This window comes from Dermacentor silvarum, chromosome 8 (assembly GCF_013339745.2).
Source record: "Dermacentor silvarum isolate Dsil-2018 chromosome 8, BIME_Dsil_1.4, whole genome shotgun sequence".
NCBI lineage: Eukaryota > Metazoa > Arthropoda > Arachnida > Ixodida > Ixodidae > Dermacentor > Dermacentor silvarum.
Window position 1 is genome coordinate 46,446,287 of NC_051161.1, and position 26,765 is coordinate 46,473,051.

The 26,765-nt window shown below is 49.1% G+C and overlaps 1 protein-coding gene across 3 annotated transcripts in view; it reads right to left on the bottom strand.

Moving 5' to 3' along the window:
* LOC119461145 (uncharacterized) overlaps positions 1–26,765 on the bottom strand; it is a 494,611-nt gene that overhangs the window by 200,400 nt on the left and 267,446 nt on the right. The window contains exon 1 of one of the 3 annotated variants that reach the window (XM_049671792.1): positions 17,975–18,472. The exons of the other annotated variants lie outside the window; for them this stretch is intronic. The gene's annotated coding sequence lies outside the window, so the exon portion shown is untranslated. Of the gene's footprint in view, positions 1–17,974; positions 18,473–26,765 lie in introns of those variants that run through there. 3 annotated transcript variants of the gene reach the window in all.

Here is a 26,765-nt window from a genome sequence, read left to right on the forward strand (position 1 = left end):
TTTGATTGTTCAGATAGAGAACGGCAGTGTCAATTATAACAGCCCAAGCTGGCGCGCGGCGCCCAAACGCGTCCCTACAATAAGTGAGAGATGCTGATGGTTTTAGAAAAAAAAAAAAAAAAACTGGAGAAGATGGTCACGCTAGCTCCGGACGAAAAATATTTCATTTACAGGCGAGACGACACTTTTGAAATAAATATCCCCATGGTCGAGCTCTTCCCGCTTAATTTTTTTTTACCTTTTTCTCTAGTTCTCTATCTTGTCGACATACGAATAAATCGAAGACGTCGCCACACAGGAACGCCACCTCGAGTCGTGCCAGTCACAGAGCTCACTACAACAATTATTGGAGGAATGCTACAATATGGTTCCGTTACTATGGGAACGTTGGGTAAATAGTACGTGGATTTGTTTAATATTCGGGCTTGTGGCCTCGGACGTTCTTGGGGAGTTATTTATTACGCTTTTACCTTTCTAAATTTCCACGATATCACAGTTTCATAAAGGCATCAGGGCAATTAGTATTTGCACACTTGTATGTCCTTTGCAAATAGTTGAACTTACAACGCGATAGGTATAGCGTCCAAAACATAGCGGTCACGGCGTCGTGTTTTCGGCTGCTGGAATAAATTCCGGCGCTTGCAGTACAGAAAACCATGGCCTCCGAGGCTGTAATTTGTTTCTCCGAGAGAGAGTGCACTCGATCTAGGCCTGACTTGGAAACCACCTATACCTTGGTGAATATAATAGATTTGCGAAGTGTCCAGAAGTATTTTGAAGACGGAAGCCCGAAGCCAGGCAAATTCATGTAATGCATGCCGATCATTCCCATGCTGACTGCATGAACCGCCATACTGACATCTTCCGTAGACACTACAGCGCTACAGTTATGTCTAGTAAGTTTTGTGCTACGCTCCACGGTACCAGCAGCACGGCCTCTGAGATTCAGCAGCGTGACAGCGCGCGCTGCGCGATGTCAGAGGCTAGCGATGACGACCCGTCTCACGACCAGCGTGCGACAACTCCCTGGAGCAAGCTATAGCGCCATGTAAGCGCTACCCCTATACACAACGCCGCTGCACGGCCGACGAAAAAAAAAAAAAAGTAATATAAATAAGAAACAACGAAAGTTCATGCACACGCATACACGCCAAACTGGTTTTTGTGCGTAGGCGATATACGGGGCTCACGCTTCCTCCGCCCGTCCATTACCTTCTCTCTATCGTAGTCTGCCAGTGTAACCGTCATTATAGTGCCACCGTAATTTACCGGGGCCTTTAGTTATTCTTTTTCTTTTTCTTTCTGCGAGTAAGAAGAGAAAAGAAGGAACTGTTCCGCGAGCATTTTATCACCGGGGGGAAACCAGCGCGTGGCGATAAAAGGTGCAGAGGACGTGCGGTCGGCGTACAGGAGGAATACTCGAGAGCACGACGGTGCGGTGCAGTCAGCCCTTAACTGCGGCCCACATCGCGCGAGCTCGTCGTTCTCTTCTAGCGGCGCGCGCGCCCTCGGAACGCCGGGACACGTTGCAGTTGTAGTGGCTCGTGCAATGAAGCATATATGGCGAATCGAAAGCTATAAGGGTCGCGTCACGCATAGAGTCACGCATAGAGCTACGCATAGCGTCACGCGTAGAGTCACGTGTAGGTGGAACTCTGGCACTGCGGTCGCTCAGCTGCCATGGGAGTGATCGGTATAGTACACGGATCTGTGTATTCTTCCTGCTTGCGGCCTCAGACATTCTTGCAGCGCTAACGTAAGCTTCATACCTCTAAATTTCAAAGAATCCATGCACTTGACAAGCGTTGACGTCCTGTCTTGTTGGCAATACATACTTAAGATCGTTTTAAGCGCACTGACGGCGAGGACAGAGCGAGAGGACGCTTGTGTGTGTTCCCTCGCTTGTCCTCGTCGTCAATGCACTTAAGACAATCGTAAGCTTTACAAGCGCACGGAGGCAACGAGTTTCTACGCACATAGATAATGATTGTAAACTGCTGCATTTATAACGCAAAACTGTGTTGAACGGTAATCTATTTGCAAAGTCGCGAAGCCGTTCGAAGACAGAAGGGAGACTTAAGGCAAACCCATGCACCACCCATCAATCACATGTTCGGTGAACAGCCGCACCTGGAGCTCGCGTAAACGCCATAGCGCCAAAATTCTCTCTAGTGTTTCTTTCTTTTTTTTCTTTTCTTTTTTTTTTTTGAGGAGGAGGAGGGCGGGGGGGGGGGGCAGGGACGCAATGGCGTCTGCCAACGAGAAAAGAGAATAAGAAAAAAAAAAAAACGCACAGCTGCGGCCTCTCCAAGGCAGCGCGGTTGTTCTGTACATTTCTTTTTAAAAAGAATGTTCGGGTTAAAATTTGCGACGCAGTAAGTGCAAAATAGGAACGAACACCTAAGATTACAAAATTAGGCTCGAAGTCCTCAGCAGACGGAGGAGAGAGAAGCGAAACGGCGCGTTGCGCGAAACTCGCACGAAACGGTTGCAGCGCGCAACCGTCGGACGATTTGTCCGGACGGTCGGACGATTTGTGGCAACTCCGTGCAGTTGCAGAATGCAGCTCAATTGCAGTTCCAATCCCGCTCAAGTCCTGCGCTCGTGTAGTTCAAATGCAGCGCTAATGCAGCTCCACTAACAAGAAACCTGGGGAAGAAGTGCGAAGCAGTGATGCGCCGGTGAAGGAGTAGCGCTGGAGGGAGAAGCAACCGAGCGCTTGTGGGGTGGTGGCGCCCTCTATTGCGCTGCGCTGGTACCAGTCTGGCATTTCGGAACCGATTTAACGAGTTTCTGCTAATTAATCCGCTTAATGCTTGATTACTCCTGTCTTTTAAATTATTCCGAATCACGTTAGTTTATTTTAAACAGGTTTTGATCAATTCTGCACCTGTTTTAACCTTGTTTTGAGCACATGTGCGGAGCGTGATCACGACGGACGCCGACAGCCCGGGCCCCTAAGGTGTTACGCACTTAAAAGGGGCTCCTCCGCTCATGCTCACTCTACGCACGATGCCAACTGAATGGAAGTGTCACGGACTGAATGGAAATGTCAGGCATGCGAAGGCCCGTGTCACCGCAAATCAGTGACGACAGCGAGCCGTGCGTTTCAGAGAAGGAAGGATGGCTCGCCCAAACTGCGCCGCTCATTCTTTCATTCGGATGGCGTCGCACGGAAGGCGATCAGAGAAGGACAGCGGAAAAGACCCGACTGATTCGTGGGGTTTGACGTCCCATATGCGAAGTGGAACTTCGCAAGTTAGGAAATTTGCAGGCGCAAGTTGGAATACGCTAGCGCAAGACAAGGGTAATTGGAGATCGTAGGGAGAGGCCTTCGTCCTGCAGTGGACTTAAATATAGGCTGATGATGATGATGACTGATGCGAAGTGCAACGGTGGGGCTATGGGGGACGAAGTAGTGAAGCATCGCGGCCGGGTATCGAACCTACGACCATAGACATTGAACCACCGCGGCAGGTATTAATGGAAAATAGATCTGCTTTTCATGGGCGCCGCCTTATTGCGTAGGCAGTGGCGCCATCTATGGGTAGTCGGCTTCCATTGATATTCCCTTCTAAATATCCTTTCTGATTGGCTGAAGCAAACCACAGCTTTCCATGCACTGGACGGGGTTAATGATATGAAGTGTATTATAATTTATAACGCAACCAATGAACGATCTCTCTTTTTCGTAGAACATGCAGCCGACTCTCGTAACTGATTGGCTTAAGTAGGACCATTTCACCGTTTACAGCTCTTGTACGGCTTCCCGTTCTGCCCACTCACAGAGCCAGCTATGTTTATCGGGAAAATGAAGGGAACGGCGAATAGCAGGAGTGCGTTAAAGCGGAGAAGGCTGTAGACTTGCAGCACATTTCCCTTGCACATGTTCGCAGTTTTGCGAGTCGAGTTTGCCCAAAGCTATTCGTAAAATTAGGGGTATTCGTCTTGAAGCATTATGCGCCTTTCTTTCATGTGAAAACCGCAAAGAAGAGACTCTCTGTACATCAAAACAACTTAAAACACGCCTATTATTACGGCGTAGTAGACTGGTAAGGCACGTGACCGGAAGTTTCCCGGGCCCGCAGGATCGCTGCTGTTATCGCGCGCGCGATACCGTCTGTAGCCTTCGCTGCACTGTACCGAATTAGTGGGACGCGGTATAGGTACACCACATGCGGCCAGCGCGCGAGAAACACAAGGCGTAAAAGCCGCTTCCGGCGATTACACGGGTAAGCAGACCGTATGTGCACGAGCTGTTCGAAAGAGAGAGAGAGAGAGAGAGAAAGAAAGAAAGATCGCGCGCTTTGTCTTTAAAGTCCGCGCGAGGCGTGTGATGCATGTGCGCAAGTTGCGTGCTTGCGCGTGAATCTCGACGGCTTCATTTGAAAACTAGAGTCATGGCCGCCCTACGGCAAAGAGGCGAGCGCCCCCAATTGGGGATGTCGATGAAAAGCGGCCGTTAATCGAGACGAGCGATGCGGAACTGTCGATGAACAGATAGAGGCGATTGAGCCGTTAACCTCAACGCTGTTTCTTCTCCCTCCCCTCTCTCTCTCTCTTCCGTCACGGCAACTTGCACCCTTGGAGCAGTGTATCACAGCGTGATTACTAGATGCAAATTTGACGCTATGGTGTCTGCGGTAGCATTTATGCTAGGACCGGCGCGGGATTTATAGGTGTAGAACGTGGTTCGTAACAAGGCAGCTTTCATGCTGGCGGTGGTCGTGCAGTACCGTTAACGGAGAGACAAAAGTAATGTATGCGGGAAGGCGCAGATTGTTGTTGTTGTTGTTGTTGTAGCCACGTTTCGAGGTGGCCACATTAACAAGGCCGGGTCAGAGACGTCGGCTCCAGCTAGAGTTCTCTGGCCTCCAGCCCTGCGCTGGGAGATACGAGAGAAAAATGGGGACGTATTCTGGGACGATCGCTTGCGGCGATACTATATATCCTCGGCCATCAGGATGCGCGCACGCTGATTGGCTGATTGAGCACTACGTCACGCGACAGCGATCGTATCGCCGAAAGTGATCGTCCGAGAATACGTCCCATGGTCACCAGGGGTGACGACTAGAACAGTGAGTAGACCCGAGCGAGGCTATATATATATATATATACAGATGAGCAAATATCCACTAAAGGTGTAAGTGAGCATTCAAGATTTGAGCATGTCTCGCCCAGAGTATGCAACGCGATAGTTACAATGACAAGGATAATAACAACAAGATGATGAAAAATTAGAACAAACAATGTCAAAAGAACGCGAGGAAAGCGAAATTATGAAGAAATAAGGAAGAAAGACGCCATTGAGAAGCGTTAGTACCAGATCCCAAAACGTAGAAAAACTATAGGGATGTTTGAAAATGGCCTCGGGCAGCTGTCGTAGATGTCGAGCAATAGACTTCGAAAAGAGCGGGACAACGCTTCTCCATCTCCGCCGCACGAAGTGGCGATGGGAGGCGTGGTTGCAAGTGAGAAAACACGGCATCTTCAGTCATTATCAATACAATAGCTCGACTGGTGTTACCCGAGTGGGCGCAAAGTTGCGTAAGACAGGGGTAAGACGAACAGCAAAAGTGCAAATAAATGAAACGCCAAACATGAACCTAACGACAGTTAACGAAAAAAAGAAAAGGAGACATACAAGCGCGTTATAACAAAATCCCAATGAAACGCAGAATTAAGAACTAAGGAGCGCGCGTAAAAGTGGCCGAGCCGAAACTTCATTGCGCGATGCGCATATTAATATAATCTCGGTATAATCGCATTGAAATGCACACGAAGCGTACTGCGAAAGCCACGCAAATCCGAAGAGAAAGTTCTTCGGATGAAATGGACACGAACTCCGTTCCACTAAGAGCTTTTCCAAAACCCGCGAGCCTTTTGTTCCGTGTGGAAGCTCTTCATTCAGCTGAGGAAAAAAAGAAAGATTTAAGTAAAAATAAAACATAACCTCCAGCTGATAGCACCGCGAGAAAGTACAGTACCGACACGAGAACTTAAAACCAAATAAAAAAATAAAATAAAAATAAAAACATAACGCATTCCGTTCATTTCCACGGCGCCTGCATAACGACCGCGTCCTTTCCGCGTGCTATCAGATTTGCCGAAGGGCGCCGAGGCGCGCAGCAGCCAATTAAGGCACGAACGTGGAGCTGTCTCGAAGAAAAAAAAATAAAATTGGACAAACGAGAATGGCGCCTGCGCTCTCGCGTATATATGTGTCTGTGACGCACAGGCACTTACGCACGAGCTCGCTCGCAAAGAAAAACTCGCACGCCAGGAATTCAAATCCGCGCGCCCAACTCTATAAAAGAGTACCCGCCGAGCCTCGGCAAGCCGTCACGCAACGCCGCGCTTGGAATTTCGCACCATTTCTCTCGACAGGGTTATTTGAAGAGGTGGCAAGATCGAGGCCACCATGAGCGCGGTTAGGAACTGGCGCGCCGCGTGCTCTCAGCGGAGTCTGCCAGATATCGTGGCGGGCCAGCCGAGCACGGTGAACAAGAGGTTATTCGATATAACTTAGCATAGAATTTAAAGTGTGGCGTTTTTACGCGCCAGAACCACGATATACGAGGCACGTCGCAGTCGGGTTGACTCTCGACTGATTTTGATCATCTGGGGAATACTTTAACGCGCCCGCAATGCACGGTACAAAAGCGTTCTTGCATTGGGCCCTCAACGGAATGCGGTCTCCGCGGTCGGGAATCGAACTCACGACCTCCAGTTTAGTCAGCCAAACGCCATATATCCTCTAAGCAACTGCAGCGTTCTTAAGCTGACAGATGAATAAGGGGTGTGTGTTAAGACCACATGAAGCCAACAGACAACGAGGCTACGGGAAATCACACGGTGCGTTTACTATGCTACATAATGAAAATGTAGAAACAATAAGGAAAAAAGGAAAATGAGGAGTGGACGAAAAAAAACTTGCCGTCGGTCGGGTGCTCTATAATTTGAGCTTGTGCTTTCTTGTGCTTTTGGTATCAATTTAATACCCTTATTCATTTATTTTCTATCGGCTTGCGACCGTTGTTACGCCTAAATAGGAATGGGCTTTCACCTCCCTTTGTTTAATGCGTTTTCTAAGCAGTAAAAAACGAGTATTTCAGGCTGGGTATTTGTGCACGCGTATACTAGATCTAGCCATGGAAGAGTTAGCCAGCGCCTCTCACGGCCATGAGCGACGGGTGTGGAACATCACCTCAACGACACGCATCCCGTACAGGACGTGACTTAGGAGCAGGCAACTGGCCAGTAAAGCATCTATGCCACCTGGTGGCATCAAGGCTGACAAAGTCGACTATCGCTATGCAATGAGCATGAAGACTAAGGAGAACCATGAGGCTCAGCATTGGTCACACTCAGCATTACAACCACACGAAGCCAATAAACAATTAAGTCAGGGAAAATACAGGGAAAACGAGCAACGATCACGACTATGGAAGTCTTGATGCCATGAGGCGGCATACGAAGGTTCATCGGCCAGTTAACCAGTTAATGCTCCTATACACAACAAGACGTTCTCATCTCGTTCTTGTTTCTATCTCCCGTAGATTTATTTCCTCGAATGGCGCTGGCAACTGATGCATACTAGAGGACCTTTATAATCGTCATAGGTCCCTTTCCTTTCTAACCCCAATGTTTTCCAAAAGGAACCGCTGCACACGTAAACCTCTCGCGTAGGCGCGCGCAACTTGGCGAAGCAACCTAGCCGGTGTATAGGCGTATGCTCCAACGTCGCAGAAACGTTAGTGCTGGAGGTCGACGATGACAGGCACACAAGGCGAGCCCAGAGCCTGCAAGCACGTCCGCTCGCAAGCGCGGGCCGACATGACTCATCGCAGAGCGAACGCGACTGGCTAACCTTGGTTCTACGCGGAAAGAAAGTCGACAGGACGGAGGCGAAACTCGAGGCACTTCTTGGAGAAGCGCACCTCCAAACTTTTCGTACACGAAGGCTATCTCACGCGGAAATATTCTCGTTATGAATGCTTCACGCATTTATAAAACCTGCGCAGTAGAGCGACTAGAAGCCCATCACCATATGCTAATATAGTTAGAAGGATAATCGCCGCAGTCCCAGAATTCCGTGGCAAACAGTACTCTTGTGCAACAATTTGTCTGGTGACAGCGCTCTCTCAGACATCAAAGGCAACAGTGCGCCGACATCAAGGCGTGGGCAGCAACATGCCACCTATAGTCGGCGCCGGCTGCATTTACTATCTCAACAGGCACAGGAGAGCGCCAGGCCGGCCCACCGCATTTGAAGGAGATCGCTGAAGTCGACATGTCTTGGCGACCGTTTGTATAGACTCGGTGCGAATTTTCAAATGTGCGCGAAACTGTGCTCTCTCTATCTCCCGTCTCTCTCTTTTCATCCCTATACTCCCTTCCTCCAGTGCAGGGTAGCAAACCGGAAGTGCGTCTGGATAACCTCCCTGCCTTTCCTCCCTTCTATTTCTCTCTCTCTCTCTCTTTCTAAAGAGCGCAGTCGCTTGACTGCTGTACGGCAACTCCGTGATGAGCAGGAGTGGCGAGCGCTACTGCCCCCAAAAGATGGAGGAATTGCCGAGAGGCTGGCAGACGTCGCCTTGGTTCCCACACAACCAAGCGTCTCAGCTTTGCAACACAAGTTCTGCAAGGGCAACAACCTTAAAGGTGGCACGTTGTAGACATTTCCGCACGCCCACCACTGCTACTCACGTAGTTTCGGACTGCCTGAAATATTCACACCAGCCCAGCTAACGTCTGTAAGAGATACCCGAAGACAGCTACACGGATGGTTGCGGCCATTATGGTTGCGCCCACTGAAACACAACAAGGGCGACCATCGGCATACACTGTCGACAAAGCTTCCAACAGTGCGTCGCAGAGAACTCTTATAGGGCCCTTGACAAAGAGAGCTCGAAAAATCGGCCGGATAAGAACAGGTCCCCTCACAACATCAGAGTTTATGGACTGTCCACAAAGTTCTCATAGACTTCATTCCTTTCAGTATACTTGTTAAGGTGTCAGCTCGATGTAGAACAGCCCAGCTGTTCCTCCCTTTTCGTCGTCGTCACCATGTCCCCGACTACTAGAGTCTAGCGCTGCTTCCAACATGAGCGAAACAGTATCTGTACCAAACGTGACCTCGTCTTTCAGCATAGAAAGTATACCAACAACACAAACATGCGACTGCTGTGGATGCCGGTAAAACAAAGAGCACTTGTTATGATTCAGTCTTCCGCGAAGAATATCCGGCCCAGCATGCCAATCCCGTAGCTATAGGCTAACCTCTCAAGTTATCTTTAAGATTTCTCTCTCTTCCTCTGTCGAAAAACAACAAACTTATTCCGACGTTTCGGCCATGGACCGGCCTTTCACGTCCAACTTCTCGCTTTCCCGGACCATGTCGTATACTTCTATATATTTCAAGTATACGCAGCTCGTTCTTACGTCACCCTTCTCTCCAAATTGCGCTTGGAATTTGAGCTTAGAAATGAAAGAAAAATGATGTCTTCCACGAATGAGTAGACAGTTGCGTCACATACTCGCGAGAAATAAGGAACGCTGTCACATCCGCAACGTCGGAGAAAGTGCGACAACTGTATACGTGCAAGCGCATTGACAGCCGGCAGGCATACAGGAGCTGCAAGTTTTTTTTTTTTATAAGACTTGCGTAACCACGACGGTATCGCTGCGACGTTCCCGAAGCGTCAAGGACCTTAAGTAGTAAGCATCCACGCCAGAGGTTACTCAGAATCACACACACATAAAAACGGAGCGTAGAGCCGCACTGAACACATATACGGCTCAAGCCACTCTTACATACCCACATGAACAATGCGCGTGCGCGCGACGCAGCGACGAGGAAGATGGCTGACACTCGCGCGCAAGCCGGAAGTGAAGCGCTCGAAATGGAAAGCGTGTCGCACGAGGTCGATGCGCATCGTGCACCCGGCGTAAGCCATAGGCCTCAGCGAAATGAGATCGCTGGTAGCAGCACAATGACTGACTCTGTAGGGAGCAGGCGGTGCACTCTTCGACGACGGGCGACAAGCCTCGATCGAGCGCTTTGAGAGTGTACTCGTTACAGCAGCGGTCTGTATACAATCGTCCCGATTTGGCAAAGCGAACTGTCAATAGCACAGCGCGAATCGCTAAACGCGCTTCGTCGAGGTGCGTGTATGCCGCTCGTGCGTGCACTCGCATGCGTGTCCCTCCTGTTGCCCCCCCCCCCCCCCCCCCTCTTGCTGACGCCCTGTCGGAAGTCCACCGACGCAGAATATGGGCGAAACTGATAACTGCGGCTATTATTGTGCGTCGGCGTGCTCTGTGCGTTGTTGAGGTGCACGATACGCGTGCTCGAGCGCAAAGGGGAGCGCCTGGCGTGGATGCGCTGAGTTGTACGTGATCGCATATGGAACAGTGCGTCGAAGAGACCCCCTCCCCTTCCCCATACCCCCTTTTCCAAAGAGAGCTCGCGTAATCGGCCGCCCAAGAACAGGTCCCCATTTGGGCCCGATGCGAGGAGGGGGTATGTATTATCACCACTTTTATCACCTGCTAAGTGCGCTGCAATATACTGAGCACCTGATCAATATATTGAGCAATACTGAGCATCTGAAAGAAAGGCACGTGAATGGAGCGTTGGTAATTCCCATTGACTGATTGATTGATTGATTGCGGATCAAAAATGCTGGCAACAAGTCGTTGGCTTCTCCACAGCTGTAACTTGTTAAATGAGTGAAGGGTGATGATTGGTAAAATGAAATTTCAGCTATATAGCAGTCCGCAGCCATACGCGTGGCATGCAGTCAATTGCAATCTTTAGAAAAAATAATACATGAATAAATGAAAATAGATAATACATGTCAGATTCCTCATTGTCTAACGTGTGGGCTGTAGAAAACAACGTTCCGGTGTTCAGAGAAAAAAAAAAGTTCTCGCACAGTTTTGCAACAGTGCATGAAAAACATGACAAATCATCAAAGCCGAATACACACGTGTTGTGTTCGCAGCACGTAAGCACAGAATCACATTTGAGGAACCCACAGAAGAGAAGGCAACTAGAATATCAGTAAACCATGCATGCACGTACGCAAAACACACACACACACACACACACACACACACACACACACACACACACACACACACACACACACACACACACACACACACACACACACACACACACACACACACACACACACACACACACACACACACACACACACTCTGTACGGATGGTTAAGCAGCGAACCTGAAACGTGCGGCCCCGGTGTTTATCACTGAGTTAATCCCGACGGTTCATTAAAGTACTTCTCAATTATTGGTTACCACTTTGTGTTTCTTAATGAGGTTAGACACACGTTCGGCTGTGACGGAGAGGACGACGTCACATACGGTATGCCCGCAGTCCGCCGATGTCGCTTGCGTTCGATGTCTCGAGTTAGCTCGGCGGCGTGGTGAGCAGCATTCGCCCGCCCCCAGTGCCGCTTGCGATTCTTCGAAATTAAATTGCTTCAAAATTAAATCTGTCCGTTACGTAAGACAATGAATGGCTCATACCCTAGCAAACGCGGCCTCCGCATTACGACGACAGAAGAAAAGTGAAATTCTACGCTGGCATGATAAGCGGCAACGCAATGCGCCAGTCTAGATTGTGGTTTGTACTTTATACAGCGCTAGGCTACGCTGTTGAAACTCTACATGTGCGGTGGGTGTCTCATGCAATCGATGGCAAATGGCAATGTGCTACCATACGCTGTAGTATGCCGTACAGCGTACCTTACCTGTGCCTTACGTAAAGGTATACCTAAAAGGACAACGCTGTATCTTATAATGTAATGCAAAAGCAAAACGAAAAGCGAGCAATCGCAACTGAGTGCCAGGAATTTCTGTCCACGTAATGAACGCCAGAGTATCGTATATGGGTCGCGGCTCTCCGGGAAGCAATACAAACAAACAAAAACCAACCAACCAACCAACAAACAAACACGATGAGAGATGGCGCGAACAGCGATCGTATAACACTGTCACAACATCTGCCAAGATTAAATACGTAGAGCCTATGGTAGTTACCTTTGGTGTGAGAGAAAAGCCGAACTGTCGACAATGACGAGAAAAAAAAAAAAAAAAAAAAAAAAACCGACGGAGCTCATTAACCTGTGCGAGGCGTTATGAAAAACCGCTTCCACGTTGACATGTTTTGCTTCGTTTTCTTTTAGACCAACGTGCAAAGCAATTTCTGTTAGCTCGTTAATCATTGCCAAGACCTGTTTCAACGCTATAGTCTAAGCTAAAATTATTCATATTGAAAGTCCCTGTCAGTGACTATTTTTTTTTTTCCTCTTCGGGAAACAAATTACCCAGTTTACGAACGCGAAGGGCGTTTCGAAGGGCTCATTTACAAACCACCAAGAACGCTACCACTGCTGCGTTTACCGCCTCCCTAATGAAAAATAAACAACTCTAGCGAAAAAACAGTGACCTGCGCCCGTAAGCAGAATTACCACTTGCATAAGCCCGCGAAAGCTTTGGACGGCGAGGACGCGGGTTCGCCTTCCTCTCTCCGGTGCTTTCGAGCGGCGCGAATGCAACAGGAGGACGACTAGACGTTTCGAAGTGAGCGGCGCCACACCAGAAAATGCAACACAACCCAAATGAATCATTTTACGAAAGTATTTTGCCGGTATATTCATTCGAACACTGTAACGATTATCACGCGGAATAATATGAACGCTGTGAATAAGTACACAAATGTACCCGACGACTTAAGGTAATTGAACGCGAAGAAATATACGAGAAAAAAAAAAAGATAATGAGAAAAAAAAAAGAATGAACGATGGTGGGGCTGCCATAAATGCGAAATGGATGAGACTATGCGTCATGTGACTTAGTTTATTTCGCGGAAATGCCTAACGACGAACCTTTGTCAAACGTTTCGAAGGCAAGTCGCGAGCAACAGGATTAAATTGAGCAGAACCGTTCGCCCAAAGCCATGTGGCTTTGAAGAAACGAGTTGCTAATCACGATAAGCGTTAAACGTGCACGGTAATATCGCAAGTTAATTGGAGTGCATTTGCAAACAAGGAACGAACCCTCGCGTCAAGGTAAATCGCCGGACACAGCCATATAGCGTTAGCGTGCCACACGAGGAAAATTGTTGATTCTTCAATCTGCTAACCAAAGGCTAACGCAGACGAAACGGAACGCACTTAAACAGATGAGAAAACCTTGCGGTCGTCTTCAGCACATGCATCAAAACGCCCTCCGACATCGTGGCGTCAACCGCGCAAGAATCAAGCGTCCGAAAACGCATGGCCATCCGGAAATTAAACGTCGGAGACATTACTTATGCGGTTATAACCAGGACATGCACGGTAAAGCCTGATTGAGTGGCGCGCGCCTATAGCATTAGGCGGCCACATACTATCTGCAGATCGACTATGGCCGAGCCCTATCTTAACGAACCTATGAACTATTTCATCTCCGCGGATAAAAAAAAAAAAAAAAAATACCGCGAAGCTAATCTGCACAGCCCATTTCGTGAGGCAGTGTCTGTCTTGGTCCTCGCGATAGAAAAATGCAGCATCCCTGATACCGAGGTGATCGAACAGTGCTATACGAACATAAGCATGCAAGAAACGATTCCGCAGGTCCATTACACGGGACAAATCGCGAAGCATTCGATATCCGCAAAACGAAGCGGCCAATCTGGTATATAACCTATAGTTCACTACGCAAACTAAGTAGGCATTTTTCCGCGCCATGGGGGAAAAAAAAGAAAAGGAAATTACCTTTTGCCCGTAACAAGGTTACAAACCGCTCACACGATTATGCAAACGCTGTTAAGGCAGACCCATCGATGCCGCGTTAAAGAGAAAGAAGGCTGTAACCATAACCTGACAGACGTTCTTTTCCGGGGGATAAATCGCAGCCGTGCTCGGATTGCAGAGCGAACGAGCAGCGTGAACTCGACACAAATACGACGACAGCGGTGGATGAGCCGATCGAAGAATCTGCTTCGGCGAAGGTCTTCCGCATTACTGTGGACATGAGAGCGTTGTGGAACACGCTACAGCGCTGTCATCCGAACACTGAGAGTTTGAACACCTTTATTATTGGTGCATAAAGGGTGATTGGTTGGTTACATGGATAACAACGTCACCCTTTAAGGGGTAATATCGAATCGTTAATAGGGAAAAATAATGTTTTATCTGTCCTCCCCCCCCCCTCCCCCCGACTATGTGTGCCAACTAATCATGACGATATCTGCAGGTGACGACACTAAAACTGCATCAAATAAATTTGATGCCGGGCTCCATGTAAGATATTGTGCGCACTGGGTGGTGAGAATTGACTTGTGATGCCTCAACGTTTGCTTGCAAACACTTTTTTTTCCCGTAAAGCACCTGGAACTCCCGCACTACGCCACCGTCTACAAACAAACAAACAAACAAACAAACAAACAAAACAAACAAACAAACAAACAAACAAACAAACAAACAAACGAACCCGACAAACGACAAAACTATGCGGTGTCAAATTGCTAAAAAAATGGGCGGCAAAGCTCATTCACGGCTAAACACTTACTACAAACGACTCCTTTGTACGTTTGCAAGTTCAATATTTTGCGTTTTCGCCCAACCGGAAAGCTTCTCAATAATTCGCTGGCTCTTAGTTTCGCGAAATGATCCGAGAGTTCTAAAGAACGGAATGTTATACACACAGTGTGACTTGTATGACCGGCCACTCATTATTCACGGATCGACGGAGGCTCGCGAAAAAAACGTGACTGTTACGTTATTACACCGATTGCCTTGAAAGTTAAGCGGCTCGCAGTTCTCTGCGTGGACTCTGGTGATAGATGTTACAGACCAAAGTTGGCAGATTGACTGGCGTGGTTTACCGCCCTAGGCCCTACAGCAAACACGCGTTTGTTATTCGTATGTTAGAGACAGGTTTTGATTTTGACCACCTTTGGCTCATCATGCAGAGGGCCACGAAGGTGTTATATTAGGTTCAGCTGTACTAGCAAATTAGGCTTCTCGCGTCACCAAAATCAGTCCTGTTACCGTGACGCAATCCTTGGTGAGGCAAATGGCGACGCCAGCCAAATGTTGGCAGCTTGACCAACCGACTGCTGCCAGTTGTGGCCGACCAAATGTAACGGTTGGCGACGCGTCAACCTGACGCTGCCGCACCGGCTACCATGACTTCATGTATTTTGACAGCGCCTAACTCGTGTCTAGCCAATCGTCAATGGGCAAATACTGAGAAGTAACACTGCTTTCTAAAAGAACCTGTAGCGACGCCATTATAGTGGCCGCTCGCGAAGCCCGCCGAGTACGCAAAAGAAACGCGGTGATTGGCTGGGCGCGAGCTAGAAAGATTAAGTTCCAAGCTATACCGGGTACAGCAGGACGGCATGGTGCTAATGTTGCTCCGCTGGGCAGCTGTCGGTGGACATCGCCGCCGCCACCAAATAATAATAATAATAATAATAATAATAATAATAATAATAATAATAATAATAATAAACGCACACACACACGCAGACGCGGCCCGAAACAAGCCGCTACAAACCAAAGTCTCAAACTAGTAAGTTTATATAAACATTTGCTGCGCACAGGCGGAATGCATAAGAGAAAATATTTCGGCAAGAAATTCACGTATAAGTAAATGTTCGCCTTCGTTTTGCCCCACTATACTCTTCTCTCTCCTGCCATGTAAATGAAAATACTTGCTCCCGTAGGAACAACGATATCGAGAACTAGGGCCTTCGAATGGGTCCAAAATTCCACAGACGCACCTGATAAAGATAAAGCTAATAGACTGTTAACAGAAGATATAAAAATAACAAGCGGCAGCAGCTCGCGACAGCGACATGGCGAGAGACGTGAAAACAGAGCGCCTTCAAAAACCCACAAGCAGACATAAACATACGACAAAAGGTCCACACTGCACACGCAGAAGTGTTTGCAGGACAGTCCAGAAAGAAAATGGCCACGCGTACAAACAGAAGCTTTAAGGACGACAGCCGACAAAGCAAATGGTCGCGCACACAGACGCCCTTGCTGCAAGATCCAGAATACATGGTTGACGGAGCCGGATTGTTCAGGCAGTGCCATGTCTTCTCTACGCAGCACAGCCTAGTTTCCCTAAAATGTGCATACCAGTGTTTCCTTCAGATATGGTTAAGATCTTGGACAACATGAACACGCAATATATCCCAATAAAACCTTCATAGGTCGTGTATCTTCTTTCGTTTAACGTATTGAATTCGAGCAAGAGAATGACAGAAAGCGGTATCTTGCGCTCCTAATACCGGACTAATGTTCCAAGAGTTTCCGTATACTTCAAGTCAAAAGTTTCTTGCTGCTGCTTTTTTAACGCGCTTTTTAACAAGCATGCACCTACGTTTAAGCAGACGAGCGTTTCTGTGTTCGGACCCCGTCGCAATGTGGCCGCTTGGGCACTCGAGCCCACGACCTCGCGCTCAGCAGCAAAATGTCGTGCATCGACTGTCCAGGACACTCGCGTCCAGGTCACTCGCGCAAATGTCCAGGTCACTCGCGCCGAGAGCTTCCATTCACCAACGGACCGTACTACGGCAAGCTGCGAAATTAATGATGTCCGCGGCAAACGGGACGGTGTAAACAACGTGCCAGGTTTCTTTCTGCTACTGTTGCCGTCGTAAGAACAGGACGCTATGCATGTGCTAATGGGGAAATCGCGAACGCTACTGCTGCAGATCGCGTTAACAGACACGCTTGTTCGCTCGCTGGGTGATGGCGACAGCATCTGCAAGCCTTCTTTTTTGGGGGGGAACCTCCGCGAAGCCGCTTATATAGCGAGCAATGTGGTCGCAGCCAGAGGGGACCGGCAGTACTGGTTTTCAACTGGTTTATTCCAAAGTACAAACACCGACGAACATGCATGACGGCATCGTCCGCTTGCTGCCTCTGTAAACAATAACAGCGTCGGCTGGGCCAACCTTACAACGAGACGTTATGCAGGAAGCCCGCTAACATATGAGAGTAGTGTACCCGATATTATACTTTCGAAGATGATTTCGGTCTGATTGTAATCTACGTCTCCTTCTCAGTAGTGTGCTCTCGAAAAGAGGTTACTAAAATTGAGATAGCTATTATGACACACAAACTACACCAATGCGTGATAACCATGAAGTTATACAGTACTAACATGCACACATCAGTGATGACGACTTCGTCATTTGGAATACCGTATGGAGAGGTTCGAAGCAAATACCAAAATTACCTGCAACGTCGGCCAGTAAACCAAATTAGAGAGATCAAAAATAAAGGAGTCACTTAATCCCGTCGAGAAAGCCGTAACACTATGTCGATAACGGATTGTCTAAATGGTTTGTCGCTCGGATCACTAAGGTAACGTATAGAATCAATAGATCATCCACACGTGACGCAAACACGTTTCCCGCGCTACAAAAGACGGCGGTTTCACTTCCTTGAAGAAAACTGTCACTCAGACCACAGTGTTTGCGCCGTATATGCGAGCGTTACTCGATAAGCAAGCGCTCTCACAATGAGAAAAAAAAAAAAAAAACGTATATTGCAGACGAAAACAATGAAACTGGCTTTTCGTTACGGCAAGCTGCGGAACAAAAACAAGGTACAAGGACAGGACAAGCACGGTTTATCTTGTTTGTTCCTCCATTTCTGTATTTGCAAAAAGAACAAAGACAAGGCGACCCGCGCTTGATGGCGACATGCCTTCAATGAAAATATAAACGCCAACAATAGTGTTGTTGATGGCAGCAACGCGTTTCGTTCCCTCTGTACGCACTGTACACCGTCCGCGGAGATTTCAGGAAAGTTCCAGGCAAACAATAAGACGCGGCTTTAACCACGGAACGGATGAAAGAAGGACTGGGAAGCCAGGGCGAAAGTCTTCCCAAAAAGAGAGTGAAAATCAGAAAGAAGTCGTGCCCACTCACGCGTTCGAAGGCAGCGACGGTCAGTCGGGCACCAATAACGATCCTCTGCCCCAAGAAAGAGAGTGGTAGGTAGGTGTTGCGGCAGCAGTCGAAGAACTCAACCGCGTCGTCGTCTTCGTTCGTCCCGGCGGTAAACAGCGACGGCCGGCAAAACCACGCAGGAAAGCACGTATATCCAATATAGCAAGGACTCGGAGGAGCGAAGACACCGGTGCAAGTTGAGTGGAGCGGCCCCAGCACGGTAACTGAGAGCAGCAGACAACAAACAGACGAGCAGCCTGAACAGAGGAGCAGATGAACAGACGGATGAGCAGACGACGCCGGTCTGCAGGGAACCTTCGTCGTTGAACCGGCTATACGCCGTTCTGAAGACGCCCGCGCGGTGTTTCTTCGTTCCGAGCTTCAAGACTTCGCGCACACACAAACACTCACGCAGGCGCGCCTCGCTCGAGACAAGAAGAAAGCGAGCGAGCAAGCGGGCGGGCGGGCGATCCGGCCAGCCAGCTAAGAAGCCAGCCCAGCCGGCTTTGGTGGCGGCCTGTGTTGCTGCTGCTGTTGCAGCGCACGAGGGGTTGGCTGTTGCTGACCGGCCGGCACGAGGGGAAAAGCCGGAGCGCCGGTGGTGAGCGTCTCGCGACGGCCGACGACGCCAGCGCGAGCGCGGCCGCAACTCACTCGGCAACATTTTCGGTCCCTCGCCCTCTTTCTTCTTCTTCTTCTTGAAGTCGTAGGGGAGAGAGAAAGGGCGAGACGGCGGGCGACGCGAAAGAACGCTGTGAGACAGGCGGCGCGGCCCAACCAACACGATGGCCGGCGGGGTGATACGAGAGCAGAGCGAGAGGAGTGGACGTTTAGGGGGGCAACGTTTAACTGTCCGGCGAAGACAATGGTGTGATTAGTAACGCGAAGTGTGCTCCTCGACGGCGACGTATAGCCTTTCAAACGGCGACCTTTTGAAAAATAACCGCCCGTGAAGAGTATTATCAACGAGGACTAGCTGAGAGAGAGAGAGACAGAAGAAAGGGGAAAGACAGGCGGGTTAACCAGAGGGGAAGGTCCCGTTTGCTACCCTACGCTGGAGAGAGAGGGGAGGGGAAGGTAAAGTGACAGGAAAGTAGAGATATAGACGACTATCTGAAACTCTCCGTTTTACTATAGTGGGAAACGTAACCGCCGACCGGAGAGTAGGGGACCCACAACAGACACGATAAAATCGTTGAAATGTAGAAAGCCTGTAATGTTATACGCTATCACGTAAGTGGGTATGTTGTCGATTTGTGTCCGTTTTATTTTCTGTTTTGTTATCCCTTTGCTGAAGTTTTCTTGTTCCTTCTACATTCGGTCGTTTTTACTTTCTACGTGGCCGAGGAAGACTTCAGGAGTCCACGAAAAAATTGTTAAGTTAGTAGTAGTAGTAGTAGTAGTAGTAGTAGTAGTAGTAGTAGTAGTAGTAGTAGTAGTAGTAGTAGTAGTAGTAGTAGTAGTATGTTTGAAAGCACACATGTGAGTTGTCTTCTCTAACGTGTAAACTTACCGTTTCTGTAACGAACAGCCTCGACCAGAATACACTAGCCCCGGCATTGTTTCTAATACTTGTTTCTCGAAAAACAGGGTGAATGAGAAAAAGAAAACACTCGCTTTCTCCTGGTTGTACATGCGGTCATACGAACAATATATTACATATCTGTCAGAAAAGATCGACGAAGCGGCTCTGGCTTTCCGTGTTTGTGCACAAGGTTTAGGGTTCGATTCCTTGCCGCTGAGATGCATGACGATCGGCACTAGCCGCACGGTGACGGGGCTGGCAATGCAAGCGTGTAGAATTACGAAGGAGCTCCGTAATTTAATTACGAAAACAGATTCGGCTGGTGGCTTGATGAAGAGCGAACATTATACTTCAGCTTGAAATTATTCAAGCAGTCAAGGACGTGTAACTGAATTAAACTGAACTGATAAGGCACGCGCACAACAACACGCCTGAACTTATTCTCATTCGAAGTGCAATTGGCGCGATCGTGCACACATGCAGCAATTAGACAGCAATGCCCTTGCTGACCCATGCCTTCATCAATGAGACGTAAAAAAAGCCCCCTCTCGAGTTATATGAAAGGGGACGCCAAAATAGCTTTAGCAGACCGTAGTCGCTAAATATAATAACACATAATAATAACAGTGATAATGATGATGATGATGATGATGATAATAATAATAATAATAATAATAATCAGTGAGACGAACTGTACAAGGCGAAAAGTATCAGCTAAACTCGTATATTATATGCATATAACATGTAAGATTCGAAGCCTGAAGAATAATCCTTGCACTAAAGGGGAAAAAAATATACAGGTTTTCTCTTATGGTTGCTCACGACATTACAGGGGTTTAAATTATAGTTAATAACTTCGTATACATTAAATTTTATTTATTGCAGTGCTATACACATGCGGTGAAACTTTCTTACTCATCTTAAAGCCGTTACCGATATATATACTTATTAGCTACAAACTATATACATAAGCTATAGTTCACATTCGTCATTCGAAAATACCGCAATAGCTTTAAAGCACAACACATAATTACTTCATTTCCAACGCCTCCTACAGGGTTATTAACTATTGTGAGAGGAATCGCACACCTCCTCTAAACCTTCCTCTAGTCAATGTCGTCGCCGCACAGTGCAAGCTTCTTCACACATTGTTTTAATTGACCTCACTACAAAAGCAACAGCTTTCTGCGTTTTTGTAACAACATAAAGACGTATAGAAGGCCACGGGACAAGCGCTGACTCGCAACCACTTGCGCTGTCTCGCCGCGCATGTCACGAGCGGCCTTCAACGTCTTTGTGTGCTGCATGTTTGCGCTGTTGTTACGAGATGCAGTTATACCAGCTCGCCCATCCTATTGCAGAACAGCTTTTTTCTGTAATCGCAAGCGTACTACACACTCCTTCTCAAAATCAACTTGCGCTGCAGCGAAAGCTACGAGTCGTGATAAAACGCCATCACGTATTTCGCGTGCGTCGCGTAATACGCAAGAGAACGTAGTCACGTGATTTGGCGTCGGTTATATTGCGGACATGTTGATTTGTATAGTCAGGCGCCACGTAAACGTTTGCCTATTTTACTAACGTCATAAAAAAAAACTGCCTGTAACGCGTGATTTCCTTTATATATGGGCGGAGACGCGGACTGACACCACCTGCACGCTGGCTCCTCTGATTGGCTCACGCATCTCGCAGTATTGCATCGCAAATAGATCGTGAAACGGAGTCCAGATGGCCGGCGAGCCACGATCAGCGCGCTTAACATTAGAGAGATTTAGATTAGCGGACGCGCAAGCGGCTTGCGTACGCAAGAGCTAGGGGCCACGGTACTACCAGGGTCCTTCAGTAAGTATGGCTAAGAGTCTTTCAATAAGTATTGAAAGACCATGGTACTGCGCATGCGCAGACACCAACGTTGTTTTACGCATGCGCGGCTTGCCTAGGCTAGAGCTAGGGCCACGGGTCTGCGCATGCGCAGACACTGATGTAATGTGCTGCGCATGCGCGGCCTGCCTACGCGAGAGCTAGGGGCCACCGGTCTGCGCCTGCGCTGATATTGACGTAGTGTTCTGCGCATGCGCAGTACCGTGGCCCCTAGTTCTTGCGCTCTCAAGCCGCTTGCGTCGCCTAATCTAAAGCTCTCTATTATTTCCGAGTTCACGACACTATCTGGCCGTCTCTCCACAGAAGCGCCGCTTTCACCGCCGAGGTGCCGCGGAGAGGACAAGCGAGTCACTTGGACCCCGCACGCAGGAGTCCGTAGCTATATAGATCCCTGGTCGGGATGAACGCGTGCCCGCTTCCGGAGGGATCCAGGGAGCCGCCGTAAACGCACCGTCGAGGAATACAAGAAACAAGAAAGTATGTATGCGGCTGGAGACTCGAACGCGGAGTAACAACAGAAAGGACAGATGAGACAGCATAACTCAAGAGAGAGAGAGAGAGAGAGTCAGGAAGGTAGGGGGAGGAGAGAAGGAGCGAAAGATCACAAACCTGAAACTCTGCGACAACAAACGCTCGCTCGCGCGGGCGCCTGCACGTAGTACACGATTGTACGAGCGCGAACGTTTTTCCCGTGGCCTTTCGACAGCACCGAATCCCAAAGATCGTTCGTACGTCCCCGCCAACTCCGCTTTACACACGTGAGCTCGACGAGAACAGTAGTTGAAGGAACTGAAAGGAAGATAAATAGAAAGAAAAAACGAGGAAGCAGGGAGCATAGTGCAAGCCAGTCGAAAACGTATACTGCGCGCAAGTCACGTGAACGAACGAAGGAAAAATGAGAATAGAAAGACAGGTAAACGGAGCCTCCTTGCTGCGCGCCCTCAACACGACGTCCGCGCAGGAACGTGCGGCGAGCGTTTTCTCCTCCAGATGACGTCGCGGGCGCCGAGGTTTTCCGACGCGCGGCATGCCGCAGAACTGAATGCGCGCAACGTTGTAGATAGAGAGAGAGATGAGCATGCGTGCGCACCATTCCCGGCGCCGTTGCGCAATTGTTGAAACGACCGGCACGCGAGCCGAGTCCGTCTCCCTCGCTCTCTCACTATCTCAATGATGGCCCCCCGCACCAGGGCCTGTCTTCCACGATCTTCAGATGATGATGGCTCCGGAGGGAAGGCACATAGCTCGCGGCGCGATGAGGCAGCGAGACGCGGTATACAGGTGGACAAGGCGCGCGAAACCTGGTCGTTGCTGCGCCCCGTCTGAATGTGATGCGCGCCGCGGTCAACGAATTACCATCCAGTTGAGGTCAAGAACTCGTTCTCCATTTTTTTTCTTGCTTATTTTATTTTTTTTTTACTTTTTCGCGTTTCAAAGAATCAGGTCTCTGAACAGAGCCCGAAACGAGAAAAAGCAAAAATGAGAATCTGATGCAGCGAGTTGCACCGTGTTATACTTGCGAGGCCTCACCCGTCAGCACAGCGTCTCGGCGCCAGCCACCGGTACGGTTTTGAAAGTGGTCGTGTTTCACCGCAAAGGCGGGAAAAATTTTATGCTGAAGAGTTTACAGTCGTTAAGTGCTTCTTTACACTTTGCTGTGCGAAGAAGTGAGTGAGAGAGACGGCTTTAACGAAAGTTGGTAAGTGCCCGTGGTGTCTTGTCCTACTTGTCCGTATTTCATTGCCGGGGCTGCAGGCCTGGGATACATGATTCTATATCAAGGATGAAAGGTGACGCATACAACCACCAGCATGGAACACATAACTCGATACTATCAAAAGAAGGCAGCGAATGCATGCACTCGGCCGAAAGGGAAGGTCTTGTGTGTGTGCTGCGCGACTTTTGATCTTGGGCGTATCGTGTTATTTCATCAGAGATACCCTTACGTTTTGTATGGAGGCTTTCCACACGAAAGATAGATCGTCAGGTCATGTGCTTTATGGCCGCTGTATGTGTAAGCGAAATATATGAGAAAACGCTTTCGAAATGGGCGCTACAGATGCATCAAAACTGGCACGAGTAAATAATACCGTGGTGTATAGTGACCTAGTTGCACTCGGTTGTAATAGTGGTGACACCGTTGAATATAGTAGGATGTTAGATTCTAAAGAGAGTAAGACGCTAATACAGTCTAACCCGGATATATGAGACCCACATATACCGAATTATTGTGTATAACGAACAGCAGAAAAAGCCCCCCCCCCCCCCCCCTGAATTTTTTTATAAACATTGTTATTTTATATATCGAATCGCCTCTATATCGAACTTTTTTGTGATCCCCAGCAGATTCGATATATCCGGATTCGACTGTAACTACCTGGTAAGCGCGCGCACGCACGCACGCACGCACGCACGCACGCGCGCACGCACACACACACACACACGCACACGCAAGCACACACACACACCACACGCAAGCACACACACACACACACACACACACACACACACACACACACACACACACACACACACACACACACACACACACACACACACACACACACACACACACACACACACACACACACACACACACTAAATTGTTTTTTGCAGTCCTGTCACTCAAAGAAAAGCGCCATGCGACAGCATACAGCGGCTGGTGTATCACGGATTAATAAAACCGCCCACGAAGGCTAATTAAAAAAAAGGAAAACAAAGAGAGGCGCCTACGTTTCGACCGACGCCTCGCACGACCTTAATCGGCCGTACACTACGACAGAGCAATAGAGCGGCCATTAACGCACGAAATCAACCCCATCACAGGGTCGATAATGGAGTCGTTTCTTGCCTCGAAAAAAAAAAAAAATAAAGCGTGCCAGGTACGTACACACACACACACACACACACACACACACACACACACACACACACACACACACACACACACACACACACACACACACACACACACACACACACACACACACACACACCACACACACACACACACACACACACACACACACACACACCACACACACACACACACACACACACACCACACACACACACACACACACACACACACAAGGCTCGTGCGCGCGCATCTAGAATCGGCGCACGAAATCAGGCACGTGCCCACTTAACACACCGCTCACAATGGAAGTCGAAGCAGTTCGAGGCCGCCCACAGGGGGTCGCGCGCTCGCGTGCAGCGAAACGTCGGGTCACACCACTATATAGAAGCCTGCGGTGCCCATAGCTTGTCTTATCTCGTGCAACCCGCACGCGTGAGCACGATCTCGAGACGAGATAAACACAGAGCCACCACGCACGCGGACGCCGCCGTCTCCGCGGTGATGGCGCCGCACTCGCGCCGTCGACGTGGTCGACGCAGCGAACGACAGAATGCAAGACGCCTCTCGCTAGCTCCGCCACGCGCAATAGTGCGGTCAATTTTCTCGGACGCCTGGTGGCACGTCTCCTCCATCACGACTACCAACGTCGATGACCATGAGCAACCGTCGTGAATATGGAAGCTGCACTACGCTGCACACGCTAGCACAACGCGAAAGACGAAGCACGTAACTGACACACTAATACAACGCGCAAGACAAAGCACGTAACTGAATCGTCACCGAGTCAAATCAGCGCGTACAGCGCGTCGTAATTGCAGCCTGCGCGATCAACTTCAGAAACATTTTCAGAGCTAATTGCGGAGGCCACGCTGCGCTGTGCTGAGTACGGTGAACGCCACCTAGGTGGCGTTGGTAGTGCTTCTTGATGCCAGCGTCCCTTCGAATGCTGGCATCGAGGCGTCGTAGTGCTGAGACCACCGAAGCGTTCACTGTCGGTGCGCGTTAAGGCCGGAATACATGGAGCGAATAACCGGCGTCCGAGCGAAGAACTTCGTCGGGCGGCGAACGTCCGACGGCCGGCGTCAAGAAATTTGCCGTCCGCAGCCGATCTGCCTGTCCAAACATTTTCGTCGGGCGAACGCCGCCGCCGGAAGCGTCTAGCGCGCAGCGGTGGACGACAGCCAATCAGGAGGCACTAGTTCCGGTCGCAATGCATGCTGGTGTTTCGCGCGCGCGCGCCTTTTCGCGTCGTCTGCAATCGCGTTGGTGTTGCCGTGTCTGCATGTCTCTGCACCGATTGAGTAGTTCCTAGTATGATCTCTCAGGAATCGCGTTGTATTTGTACATCCCATATCCGCTGATCTGCGAGGAAACAGACAAGCAGTGCAAGCTCTCTACAATAACCTTCAACAGAAATCTTCTGATCTCAGAGGCCACATGCTGTCGTCATGCCTATCTCCAGACTTCCCCGATAGATGGCGCTGGCATCGGATATTTCTTTCGCTAGGCTTAGACGCGTTCGAAACGAGAAGCGATCTCGAAAACTACTCAAGGTTATCCATAATACTCTGTCGTCGAAGCGGCCTGAGACTAAGCGAAAGCCGTTTACGCAGTCATTTGCTTCCAACTAAGTGAATTCTACAAGGACAACGCCAAATTCAGTTCGAAGCGGGCGGCCGGGACCGCCGCCAACACGGCGGCCAACGCGCGGCGGCGTTCGCCGCATGTATTGCAACACAGCAAACATCCTGCGTCGTGTCGCCGCGTCGTTACTTGACGCGTGAAGTTCGTCGAGAAAGTTCGCTCCATGTATCCCGGGCTTTAGTGTCATAATGCAGTACTTCTCTTTTCTGCTCGTAGGCGGCGGCACCGCCCCGAGCAAGAGCGCGGGTACACGGAGGAGTGTTAGATATATAAGGCGCGTCTGTGTAGCTCTCTGCAAATGCGTTTGTGGCGCAATGGGTTAAACGCTCGGCGATCTATCGTCGCGGACCGAGAGGTCGTGGGTTCGATTTCCAAATTTTGCATGTTTGTGGAACTTTTTCTTCTGGTTTCTTTCTTTGTATTATGTTCTATGACGTATTTCCGTGACGGAAATACGTCAGTGAAGTCTTGGTGGACCCCGGAATAAAACACTTTCGTGTTAAAATAGTTCCGGTCATTGAAACGCCTCGCAACGGCGACCTATAGCTCCACCGCAATTACAAGTGCTTGAGAAATGAAGGGCGCGTGTGTAAGCGAACGTGCGCGCTGCTTTTAACAGGCAGGGATGGACAGACACAGGTCAGTTGTTCCACACAAAAGTAACACAGAAGTCACACAAACCTCATACAGGAAGCGAACCGTCATAATATGATGAGTGAGAGAGAGAGAGAGAGAAACATATTATAATTAGATGTTGAGATGTTTGCCTGGCCGTATCCCTAGCACGCTGCTACAGATGACGAGGTCACGAGGCTGACATTTGAAATGACGCATTTATACATAGAACACCCCCATACAAC